General features: G+C 33.8%; 1 protein-coding gene across 17 annotated transcripts in view; it reads left to right on the top strand.

Moving 5' to 3' along the window:
- Nucleotides 1-2,521: 2,521 nt before the first annotated feature.
- Nucleotides 2,522-11,534, top strand: part of daam1b (dishevelled associated activator of morphogenesis 1b) — a 186,042-nt gene continuing 177,029 nt past the window's right edge. For all 17 annotated transcript variants that reach the window (XR_015517748.1, XR_015517746.1, XR_015517747.1 and 14 more), the window contains exon 1: nt 2,522-2,596. The gene's annotated coding sequence lies outside the window, so the exon portion shown is untranslated. The remainder of the gene's footprint in view (nt 2,597-11,534) is intronic.

Raw genomic sequence — 11,534 nt, 5'->3', positions numbered from 1 at the left:
TTTAAATGTGTGTTTTGGATTTTTATTTCACTACAGTTCTTACCAGGTCTAGGAAGTATGACGATATCACCCCAAGTTTATCATCCTTACACTCTCAGAAATAAAGATACATGAGTTGTCACTGGGGTGGTACCTTTTTAAAAGGTACACATTTGTGCCTAAGGGGTCCATATTGGTACCTCAAACATATATATTAGTATCTAAAAAATTAAGAGGAACACTTTTGTACTTTTTTAGGTACTATTATATACCCTTTAGATATTAATATGGACCTTTGGGTACAAATTTGTACCTTTTGAAAAGGTACCACCTCAGTGACAGTCTAACTAGTCTAACTAAAGGAGGTCGAGCATTCTCATTTATGGCTCCTAAACTCTGCAATAGCCTTACTGATAATGTCGAAGGCTCAGCCGCACCCTCTCAGTTCAAAACTAAATTAAAGACCTATCTTTTTAGTAAAGCATACACAATGCATCACGTATCGCACATGCAATCTCCAAACAGAAATGCCAACTGACCCAGCTGTGGCTTGAGGTGACAGCACTACCCACTGTGCCACCACACTGCCCCTGAGCCTGCTTTCTCTCAAGGTTTTTTCCATTGAATTTCGTCAATTGGTAAAGTTTGTTCCTCGCCACTTTCGCCACTGACTTGCTTGATTTTGGACTTGTGGAGCTGTGCATTGATAGATTTGCTCTTTAGTGTTTGAACTTTCAGCAGTGAAAATTAAATCACACTGAACTGAACTTAACTGAACCTTAACTCTGAAAACTGGACTGACGGTTTTAATTTACTAGAACTTCTTTGTTAAGCTTCTTTGACACAATGACAAAAAAAAGAAAAAAGAAAAGAAAATTCCTACAGATGCAAAAAAACAACTGTGTTTCTGCCTGATGTCTTGCATTAAGGCCGTTAGGAGTGATGTAAATAATTACTGGCGTCTGTTAACAAATTATTTCATCATTTGAGTATCAGAGAATGTTTATTTATACCTAAACTAATATTTTCTAAAGGCGGGAGTCGAGATAGTAGTTTGTTTGAGACTTGTGTGTTCAGCTTTCGGACATAGGTTTCTATTGGGGATTCATAATTTACTACCTATGTACTTAACTATTAATAATTTAGTAATTCAGAACTGTTTGAAGTTATTAATTTTTGAATGCAAATTCTGTTATTCTGTTATTCAATAGGCGTCAAAACATCTAAAACATACAAAACTAAACATAGGTCGTCTTGGCTAAAACCAGGCTAAATTTGGGCTGTCAGTGAAAATCTAAAAGACGTCTAAGAACTCGTTTTGGACTAATCTTAGATGTCTATTATTTTCACTGACAGTCCAAATTTAGCCTTGTTTTAGCCAAGCTTTCTAAGTTTAGATGTCTAGAAGTCTATTAAACACAAAATTGTTTTCTGGGTTTGTTCTTTAGGGGTTGCCACAGCAGAATGAACTGCCAACTTAGTCAGCTTATGTTATTCAAACAGAGCCTGGTTTCTCTCAAGGATTTTTTCCCCCTTCACTTTGTCAATTGGTGAAGTTTTGTCCTTGCCAATGTCGCCACAGGCTTGCATGGATCGAGACTTGTGTAGCTGAGCGTCGGTGGATTTGCTAATCAGTGTTTGGACTTTCAACAGTGAAATTTAAACCACACTGAACTGAACTAAACTGAACTTTAACTTTAAAAACTAAACTTTCATAGAACTATGTTAAGCTGCTTTGACAAAATCTATCTATAATTGTAAAAAGCGCTATATAAATAAACATGAATTGAATGTTTTACACAGCGATGCCCTTCCAGCTGCAACCCAGTACTGGGAAACTCCATACACACATATACACTATGACCAATTTAGTTTATTCATGCTCCTATATTGCAATGTCTTTGGACTGTGGGGGAAACCGGAGGAAACTCAGGCAAACACAAAGAGAACATGCACACAGAAATGCCAAACCTTTGACCTTCTTGCTTTGAGTCGACAGTGCTAACCACTGAGCCACCACTGTATAAATACAACTTCTAATTAATCAAACATTTTTTTTTACAAAAAAAAAAAGAATATATATGAATATAGCAATAATAATATTAACAAAAAAGAAAATTGAAAATGGTTAGCCAGCTAAACAGTTTTTTAAATAGATATTATACAATAATAATTCAATATAATAATTTATTTGTTAAAAAAAACCCTCTAACTTCAATATAATATTACAAAATGTTTATATTGATAATACATGTTTTGTAATGTATGATAATTTTCATGTGTGTCTTTGTGTATGTTGTTATCTCTCAATATGATTAATCCTTCTAACAACAATATATTGCATATATAAAAATAAAAACTAAGCGAACTTTGACCTGATCTGTCTCATTGTACCTGCCATTACTCACCATAGCCTACATCTCCCGTTAGACCTCAGTTCATCTACCTTTGTGTGATCATGCGCACTTCGCTCTGCTCGACTGAGGGAAAAAATGATGACGTCAGCTCGGTTTAGGGTCTGTGCAATGCTCACATCAAGCCCATTCACATGCTGCTCAGCCCACCCTAACAAAACAGTGGAGTTTGAATGAAGGATGAAGAAGAAGACATACACGAGGTAAGCGCAGACTTTCTGACTTTCCTGCATGAATGTGCTTGCGCATTTGTTCGGGTTCATTAGGATTGTGGTGTTGTGAGATAAGAAGTGCATTATCACTGCTGTCTGATTAGTGATAAATCATGATATACACCATCAACTGTTTATACAAATGCCTCAGTGTTATACGGATGGAGTCTGTATAAGAACAGATGGCTGATCGCGCAGACCGGCAGGTCGTCAAAACTAACCTGAAACAAAGAGTTGCTCGCTCTTTTGCACGTGCTTTCATTTTTTTATTTGAGGTTTTAAACGAATGGTTTGCAACTTTGCATCTTATTTGCATGTGATGCTCTTTCTTCTTGAATAATGCAGCCGGTAGTTTTCAGTCCTGTCACTCTTTCTCACGTATCGACAGTCCGGAGCTCATAGGCTGAGTGAGAGAGAGAGTTTACCCGGCTTCACAACAGTGTTTCTCTTGCAGTTAGTCAACTCTTTCTCCAGCTCTTTCACAGGGGATGCTATTTAGTCAATACATGAACAAATACTGTAGTAATTTATAGTAAATACTGTATTGTTAATAAATCATTCTACAGTGTTGTACTTGCTAATTAATCTGTTGTGGAATTCTGTTGCTGTAATACAGCTATAGATATATTCGATAACAAAGTTATAAATAATATAAACAATTTGTAAAATACAGTAGTTTCTACATTATGCTACAATACACCCATTGTTTACTGTAGAAAAACACACTAAAGTAAACTACAGTATTTATTACGGTTTAGTTCACTATGTTACACAAATGCTGTAACATACTGTATACTATATAATACACTTTCTTTACTATAGTACAGTATATACTAAATTGAAGTACATATTCAGTTTTGGGTGAGCTGTCCCTTTAAGTGTTTTTCACTCTTGAACTTGTTAACCCTGGGTCATTCAAAATTCCTGGTATTGTGAATCCTAGGTTATCTTGATTCAAGTTTGACACTGCTCATAATTTACCTGGGGTTACCAATTAATCCTGGATGTTCATCTTCTGAAGTTACACTGTAGATCTTTTACATAATTGTGCTGTCAGTGTTCGTGATTGGATGAATGCCGAATGGAGCCTTTTGATGTAACACAACTAGCATTGCACATCCTTGAAAATGTATTGATTGATTGCTTGTGCAATGTACTTTTCCTGGACTAAAAAGGTATAAATGAATGAAATGGCTTTTTTTCTTTTAGCATTTGATGAATGTCCCTGAAAAACAGTCAATCAACTGTTTATACAATGCACAGTGGTTCTGTGACTGTCCAAAGCATGTGATTTTGAGCCACATGGGTGGCTGTAAGTTGTTAAACATTCAAACTCAGCATCATATCACTCTCCACATTTGTCCCTATAGGGTTAACAGCTCTTAAGCAAGGTTTCATGACTCAGGGTAAAAAGTGGTGCTAACTACACTTCTGTGTGAAATGCCTCTAAATAGCCATGTAGAGTATTTAAAAGTAGTTTTAAGTCATTTGGATGCCCTGGACCTTGGTTGAGAAAAACAAATCTATGTTTATGAACTGGACCTGATTTCTGCCCTCAATGCATCTTTGCGCTTGTTTGTGCTTAATGATTTTGTTGTTGTTTTTTTCTCTGTATGTCTTGGTGATATGTTTCTGAAAAAATCATAATTCCCTTACTTTTATAACTTAACAGTAAGCTTATCTCACATTTCACAATTGCTTCATGAATGTGTATGTGAGAATTATTGTTTTTTTTGTTGTTTCAAGCATTTCTAATAGCAGTGCTTTTCTTACACACACTTATTGTTTCACTTCAGAAATGTTTTAAGAATATTGTTACAACCTCTTTGATGCTAGTCTAGGGTAAAAGTAATAACATTTAAGAGGTGTGGTACCTTTACAAGATGATGGGTGAAAACAAAAGACACAATCAACAAAACTGCCAACAAAAGTGATTTAATGTACAAAAAAGTGAAATCAGAATAATGCCCAAATATATATACACTCAGAAAAATATTTACAATAATAAAGTAACAAATTAAACAAAGTATCAAACAAAATTAGGTCAACTCAAGAGTAAGGGGACGCCAGTGAAGCCAAATCAAAGAAATAAATATTACAAAACAATTCTAACTCATAAGCGAAACCCTTACCTCACTAGAACATGAAAAGAAAAAGAAAAATCTTCAGCGCCGAGCACCGTAATCTTACCTATTCTGAACTAAAAACAAAACAAATACATAAGTGGCATTCACTTTCTTACCTGGTGTTTTAAACAATGGATTGACTATGTGTATGTAAGATGGAAGTCGTACGACATCTTCCCTGTCCGCCTTACTCTCAGGACAAAGTCAACTCTCAATGATCTCTTTTTGGTTTGAGCAGGTAAGAGTTGTGCCAAAGTAACAAACAAACAATCGAATATAAATGTAAAGAAATCACAATCTCGTTCAAAAATGGGCAGAAAATATACTAAATAATTTTATCCAAACGAAAGTTAAGCAAGATTAACGAATAACAAAATCATGTCGGCAAAAATACACAAAAACGGGATCAAAGGAAAAGCGCGCTGTCATCGGCTCTCCCTGGCGTCCTTATATGTGACAGCGCCACGTCACCCAATGATGAGTGACTGGTCTCCTGACCAATCAGATTCCGCAAAGGCGGACCTAAAGGATATGACAGGTAGAGATGGGGAGAGAGAAAGAGAGGGAGAGAGAAAAAGAGAGAGAGAACGGGACGCAAAAATTCCACCAATATACGGCAACCGTTACAATATATTTTTAAGTTAATTAATGTCCACTTGCATTATATGGATGGACTATAAACAGATGGGTTATTTTCCTAAAAAAATCAAATTTGGTTGAAGTATTTGGTAATACTTTATGAAACATATGCTCATAATGAATTATGATTATTTATAATCAAGGATAACAATTCTACAAATGTGTCTTTAAACACACCAAAACCTATACTGCATTGTAATGACATAGCTACATTTATAATCCACTTGTTAAGTGTGACGACACGCAAAGCGGCTTCTGTGTCCAATCTCTCTTTCAAACTGGGGAGACTCATTAAATGATAATAGTAAATGTTTACAAAGCGATGGAATACTTTTTGAAAATCATGATTGCAATATATATCACCATATATCTCACATCTCCATGTCTAATATCCGAAGGCCATAACGTAATCACTTTTTTAAAAATTGTTAAAATATTGGTGTGATGCACCAATGCACAAGTCCAGAGACTGTGTGTACAGTGATTTTATATAAGATTCACTTTAATGTGTGATATGACTAAAAAGAGGTTTATAAACAAATATTTTCTCTATTCAAATGAGTAGCAGCTTGGACCCAGAAACAGTATTCCGTATGTCACGACTTAACAAGCGAATAGTGTTATTAGTACATAATGGTGAAAGCAGTTCAGTTTTTAATATGTATGTTCATAATACATTTACACTGTTTGAAGGTGTTAGATAGTCTGTCATAATTCATAAGGATTGATTATGTAAATAATTAACATTTAGACGTCTACTTAACATCTATCTGTATTGAACTTTTAGATGCTGAAAGCATGTTTATATGTAACGTTTCAGCGTCTATTCAGACATAAGTTAATGTGTGTTTGGTAGAACCACACTGCGTAAAATATGAGAACTTGTGCCTTATGATTTCTTAAATTTCCGTTTGAAAAATTGCATCCTGTTTTTACTTAAAGCCATCAATGATGTGTTTATACAGGTTAGTAATTGTATTACGATTCACATTAAGTAGACTTTTATAAGGCAAATGCTTAAAAAATATCAACAATAAAAAACATTCACTTATTTGACAGTTAACTTAATAAGTCTTTATAACTACAGTAACAACGCTTTAACATTGCAGACTTCATCTTTATAAATGCAATCATGGCAGCCTAATTAATACTTATAAAGTGTATAATGTTATGAACGTGCAATGAAAAAAGGAATGTATCAGTAATAAGTAATAATAACACTATTATAAACTGTCATTAAAATAAAATATAGATTTTGTTCTATCCTTATGGATAGATTTATAGAATTGTTTTGCTTGACTGTAAATAAGTATAAACAGAGATATATTTCTTTACCAGCATCAGATTCAGAATATTTTGGTGGAGATGAGGCTGCTGTCTGTCATTTTCACTAATCAAGCATTAAGTTGCTGAGCTGACCTAAAAGCCTTTTTTATTTGTCCATCAACCCTGCACCACAATCCTTAGCTCTCTAGAGTTCAAAAACCCCTTGTCACCCCACATTTCCATCAGTCTCGGCGGGTTCTATTACCAGTGCTGTGTACCCTGTGGGCACTGCGGGGGCATCATGACTGATGGATTTCTCCACATGACTTGACTTGTATTCCCCTCAGACTGAGCATATGTGCCCTCATGTGGGCTCCTGCTTTGACTCATGATATAAGGCGTGGAGATTAACTTCAGTGATTGTTTCACTTAATTTCCCTTATAAACAAAGCCTATGCTTGCATCTGATAAGATTGTAACTGTAATAGTTGCATTACTGGGCATGTTACTGTTATCACTTCTCACCATAAAACAGAGTGAACATTTGGAATTAATATTTGTTACCTGATAGTTTTGTGGTTTAGCTTTATAGGTATCATCTTGATCTTGAAATATATAAAACTATACTCCAAGTTTTTGGATAAATGAAAAGCTACATTCTCTTAAAGTAATTCTAGATAGCTTACATCTGCTAGTTTTATTTTATTTTGAACATTGTGTTTAGAAAAGATTCTAAATTGTAAACATCTTAAATACATTCTAAATGTATATTTAACATCAGACAGGAGACATCTTATTAATGCAATGCAAATGCTTTAAAATACCCCTTTCAGATATAAAAAGTTGACACGTAAAATTGATGTAAAATTGATAGATTTTTTCCCCCAAATACAGAGCTGTGGTGAAAATTTGTTCAAGAAATTGATTTGACATTGACTGAGATTTTCAAAATGTATCGCTTTTCACTTTCGAGGCAATTCTGAGCTTGGTTGTTAACAGCAGATGTCACTCCATGCTTTCCAGGCAGGTGTACTCTGCTTGCATCCAATTCCTTGCAAATACCACTTGAAATAATAAATAAAGTTAAATAAAACAAATTACAAACTTTTTCCCAGAGATGGGTTGCGGCTGGAAGGGCATCCGCTGCGTAAAAATTTGCGGGGATAAGTTGGCGGTTCACTCCGCTGTGGCAACCCCGGATTAATAAAGGGACTAAGCAGACAAGAAAATGAATGAATGAAATTACAAACGTGTTCACAATGAGCTGTTTACATGAATCCTTTGACATAAAATCAACTTTCACAACTGCCGTCCTCATGTCCTCACTGCAGTCTGTAGCATGATGATGTACTGGATCAGGTCCAATATGTAGTGGAAATTGTAACGCCTACTATGGTGGACTATTGGGTTCAGGCTTGGAGTACACTGTTAAAAAAAAAAAAAAAGAAAAAGGTCAAATGACTGGCAGCCAAACAAAAAATTACATACAATTACGGTAACATTTCTTTGTTGAAATAAAGTGCAAAAAAATAAATACAGATATTTTTATAATAATGTTTACAGAAAGACACTGTTATTTTAGAGAATTTTACAATATTATTACAATCAAATACATTTAATAAAGTTGATCAATAAGAGGTTTACAAAGAAACACTGTTATTTGACAGACTTTCAGAGATTATTATGATCGAACACCATCAATAAAGTAACTGCACTAAAAGTTCAAGAGAAAGCAATGTTATTTAACAGAATTTTCCTCATGCTCAAGGTTTTGATTGAACAGTTTTATTTTGGATCCAAAAAAAAAAAAAACATACAAGATACAACTGATTAAAATTTTCACAACTTTAAAATGACAAGAATAAAAAATAATGTTGGTATGGACATAAACCTTATTATAGGGAGGTGAACATGGAATTAAGATTTATTACATAAATATTACATACTTTTTTTAAGTATTCTTCAAAAAAAAAAAACAGAAAAAACACAGTATAAATAATACAACAATTTTATTATTAAAATAATTATTAATAATTAAATAATTATTACTGTAATTTGTAATTAATTTTATAATACATAAAATAACAGTCAAGTTGTTAATATACAGATATTGTTTGGGATTTTTATGAAGTTTTGAATATAATTTAAGATGATAGAAAAATACTGAATAAATAATACAGTAATTTACCTTTTTTTTTTTTTTAAATTGAAGTAATATGTCTTTAATGATAAAGTACCTAAAATGAAAGTCAAACTGTTAATTTGGAGAGATTGTTTGTCAATTTAACTTGAAATTATAAAATATGTAAAAACATTTTCGCACATGCATTCTTCCTGATGAGAATTTGCGTCTAAGATTAAGAACTAGTCTAGCGTGCCATTTACTTTTAAAAACTAATGTCAGATTCTATTCAAGAGAGAGTAGCGATACATTTTGAACATTTCAGAATCAATGCAGAATGGATTTCTCAAAAGATTTTTTGCTTTCACATCTCATACATCATAGATAAAATCCAAATATGCTTTTTGAAAGATATGAAGGTGATTACTGAATTGTCATTTTTGTGTGATTTTTCTCATTAAAAGTCTTAGTACGGAGTGTTTTAGGCCTGAACATAATAACGTTCTAGCATGTATATCGCAATGTGTGTATCTGCAATAGTCATAATCACAGGATTCGATTATTTATTAAAGATTAAATGATACGGATATTAATAAATATTATTTAAAAAAATTCTTAATCCAATTATGACCATCTCATTTTACACGTGATTGTTCAATTTCTGTACATGAATACTTTTAGACTCTCAAGAAAACCATAAAGCCGTTTATTTTTTTGTTTTTCTTGTAATTTAATATAATTTATGCAGATCCACCGCATTGAAAAATATGTGATCGTTCCAGTTGATCTAAGTTAATGAAATCTTTTTAAATATAGTTATTCAAATCATTTGGTGAAATTATATTCATATCATTCGCCAAATTATATTCATATCAAATTAAATTTGCCAATAGAAAAACAAAATATTGCAATGTCTATTTTTTCCAATATCGTGCAGCCCTAGTCTGGTTGTAGATTGTTGGTTTCAGTCAGTTAAACAAACATGAATGTATTTGTTTTTATTACTGTGCTTTGGCAGCCTTCTGTATGGTTAATTATCTACTAGAGCTCACTCAGTACTGTGACGGGAATTAAATGAACACATTTTGATAGCAATGAAACTCTGCTATTAAGTCTATTGAGCATTCAGTCAGTTTTTAGTGAACTGTTTTTGGAGAATAAGTGCCGTCCAGTGCTTCATTTCGTTTGTGCTACATTAATGACTGGGTACTTATGCTATAGCTGTATTAGCTGAGTCCAGACAGGTTTACAGTACTTCCACTCAAGCTATTAACCACATGGGTGAAAGGTTTTGAAAGGAATTGTGTTATGTACGTGGTATTCCCTTTCATTGTTCAAGGTCAGGCTTAGAAAATTGTTTGCATTTGTGGCATAATAACATTGTCCTTCCTTATGTTTATAGATGTATTCATGGGTGATCATCTTCAAACCGCCTCTTTTGCTGAGCCACGCGCCTGGATGTAGGTGAAGGGTCTGTCTGTGTGTGGTGTTTGGTTAATTAATTAGGCGTAGGGTTACATGGGTCAGCCAATCAGATGAATGCGGCTGCTGCTGCCTCCGCTGCTCATGTTTGTTAATGAGGAGAAAGCCGAGACACCGCTGGGAATCGTAATTGTTTCCGCTGGTGAAAGGGTGGTCCCGGGACAGCTGGGGTTACCCCACACTAGACATGATACCTGAGATTTGTGGTATATATGAATACGGCTGTTTAAATGTTTATGAATGAAGTGTAGTGTAAACAGTGTAGATAAAAATACAGAAAAAAAAAACTACTTATAATTATTTCAATTTACAATAACTGTTTTTATTTCAACTTATTTTATTGAAGTGTTTTTGCAAACCACATCTGACAGAAGTATATTCTGTACTGCTGTCTAAATATTTGGCTTTCATTCATTTACCCAACAAGAAATGTGGTAAAACACGAAAGGTTTTCTTTGTGCATTTGAGAAGTGCTATGGATGCAATAGACAAGCATGAGATTATAACACCATGTTTTGCTTTCTGCGCCATCTATAAAGGTCAGCATGATTTTGGAGGGGAAAAAAAGCACACGCTTGTACATCAGTGCAGAGATGTCATTGGTAGAGAGAGTTGACCTCATTTATCACCATTGGTTGACAGGTGAATATCCTATTTTCTGCTCACTTGAGATATTTTAATGCACAAATCTGATTTATATCGGATTTATTTCTACATACAATTAAAATCGATCTGAAAATGTTGGAGTTTAAGTTTTTGTTTTCTCTGTGAAAAAAAAATATTGTGGGTCCTATTTGACATGAGGCACATGTGAGGACAACATTGTTGCTTGTTGCTATACCATTTGTTTAAAAATGTGCACTTTGAAATATGTTTTCTAAGATGTGTTTTTTTAGGCCACTATATAAATTAGTGGTGTAACGGATCACAAATCTCCCAGTTCGGTTCACACTATGGTTTTTAAGTCACGGATCAGACCGTTTTTTGGATCAGCAAAAAGGGAGTAGACAAATGTCATTTGCTTTCCTTTTATACAAAAATCTTACTGACAACCCATTCAGTGACATCATTTTAATGGTTGTTTGTCGCCATCCATTGGTTAAACAATGTAATTGCTACAACATTCACCAGCGTCAAGTTCCATTAAACAGTGATTTTATTCTTTATTCTATCTGAACTATTAACTGTTCTCCCAGTACTTTTGTGTTATTTTCTGTTTGTAACTACTGTAGCTGAAAAAGTGTAAAAACTAATTCTCTCTATCAAATGCAGACTTAAATGCAATGCTTCGAAG

Source organism: Danio rerio, chromosome 20 (assembly GCF_052040795.2).
Source record: "Danio rerio strain M-AB ecotype USA chromosome 20, GRCz13ab, whole genome shotgun sequence".
In the NCBI taxonomy this organism is placed as follows: domain Eukaryota; kingdom Metazoa; phylum Chordata; class Actinopteri; order Cypriniformes; family Danionidae; genus Danio; species Danio rerio.
The sequence above is the reverse complement of the archived record's forward strand: the minus strand, read 5'-3'. Positions and strand labels throughout refer to the sequence as shown.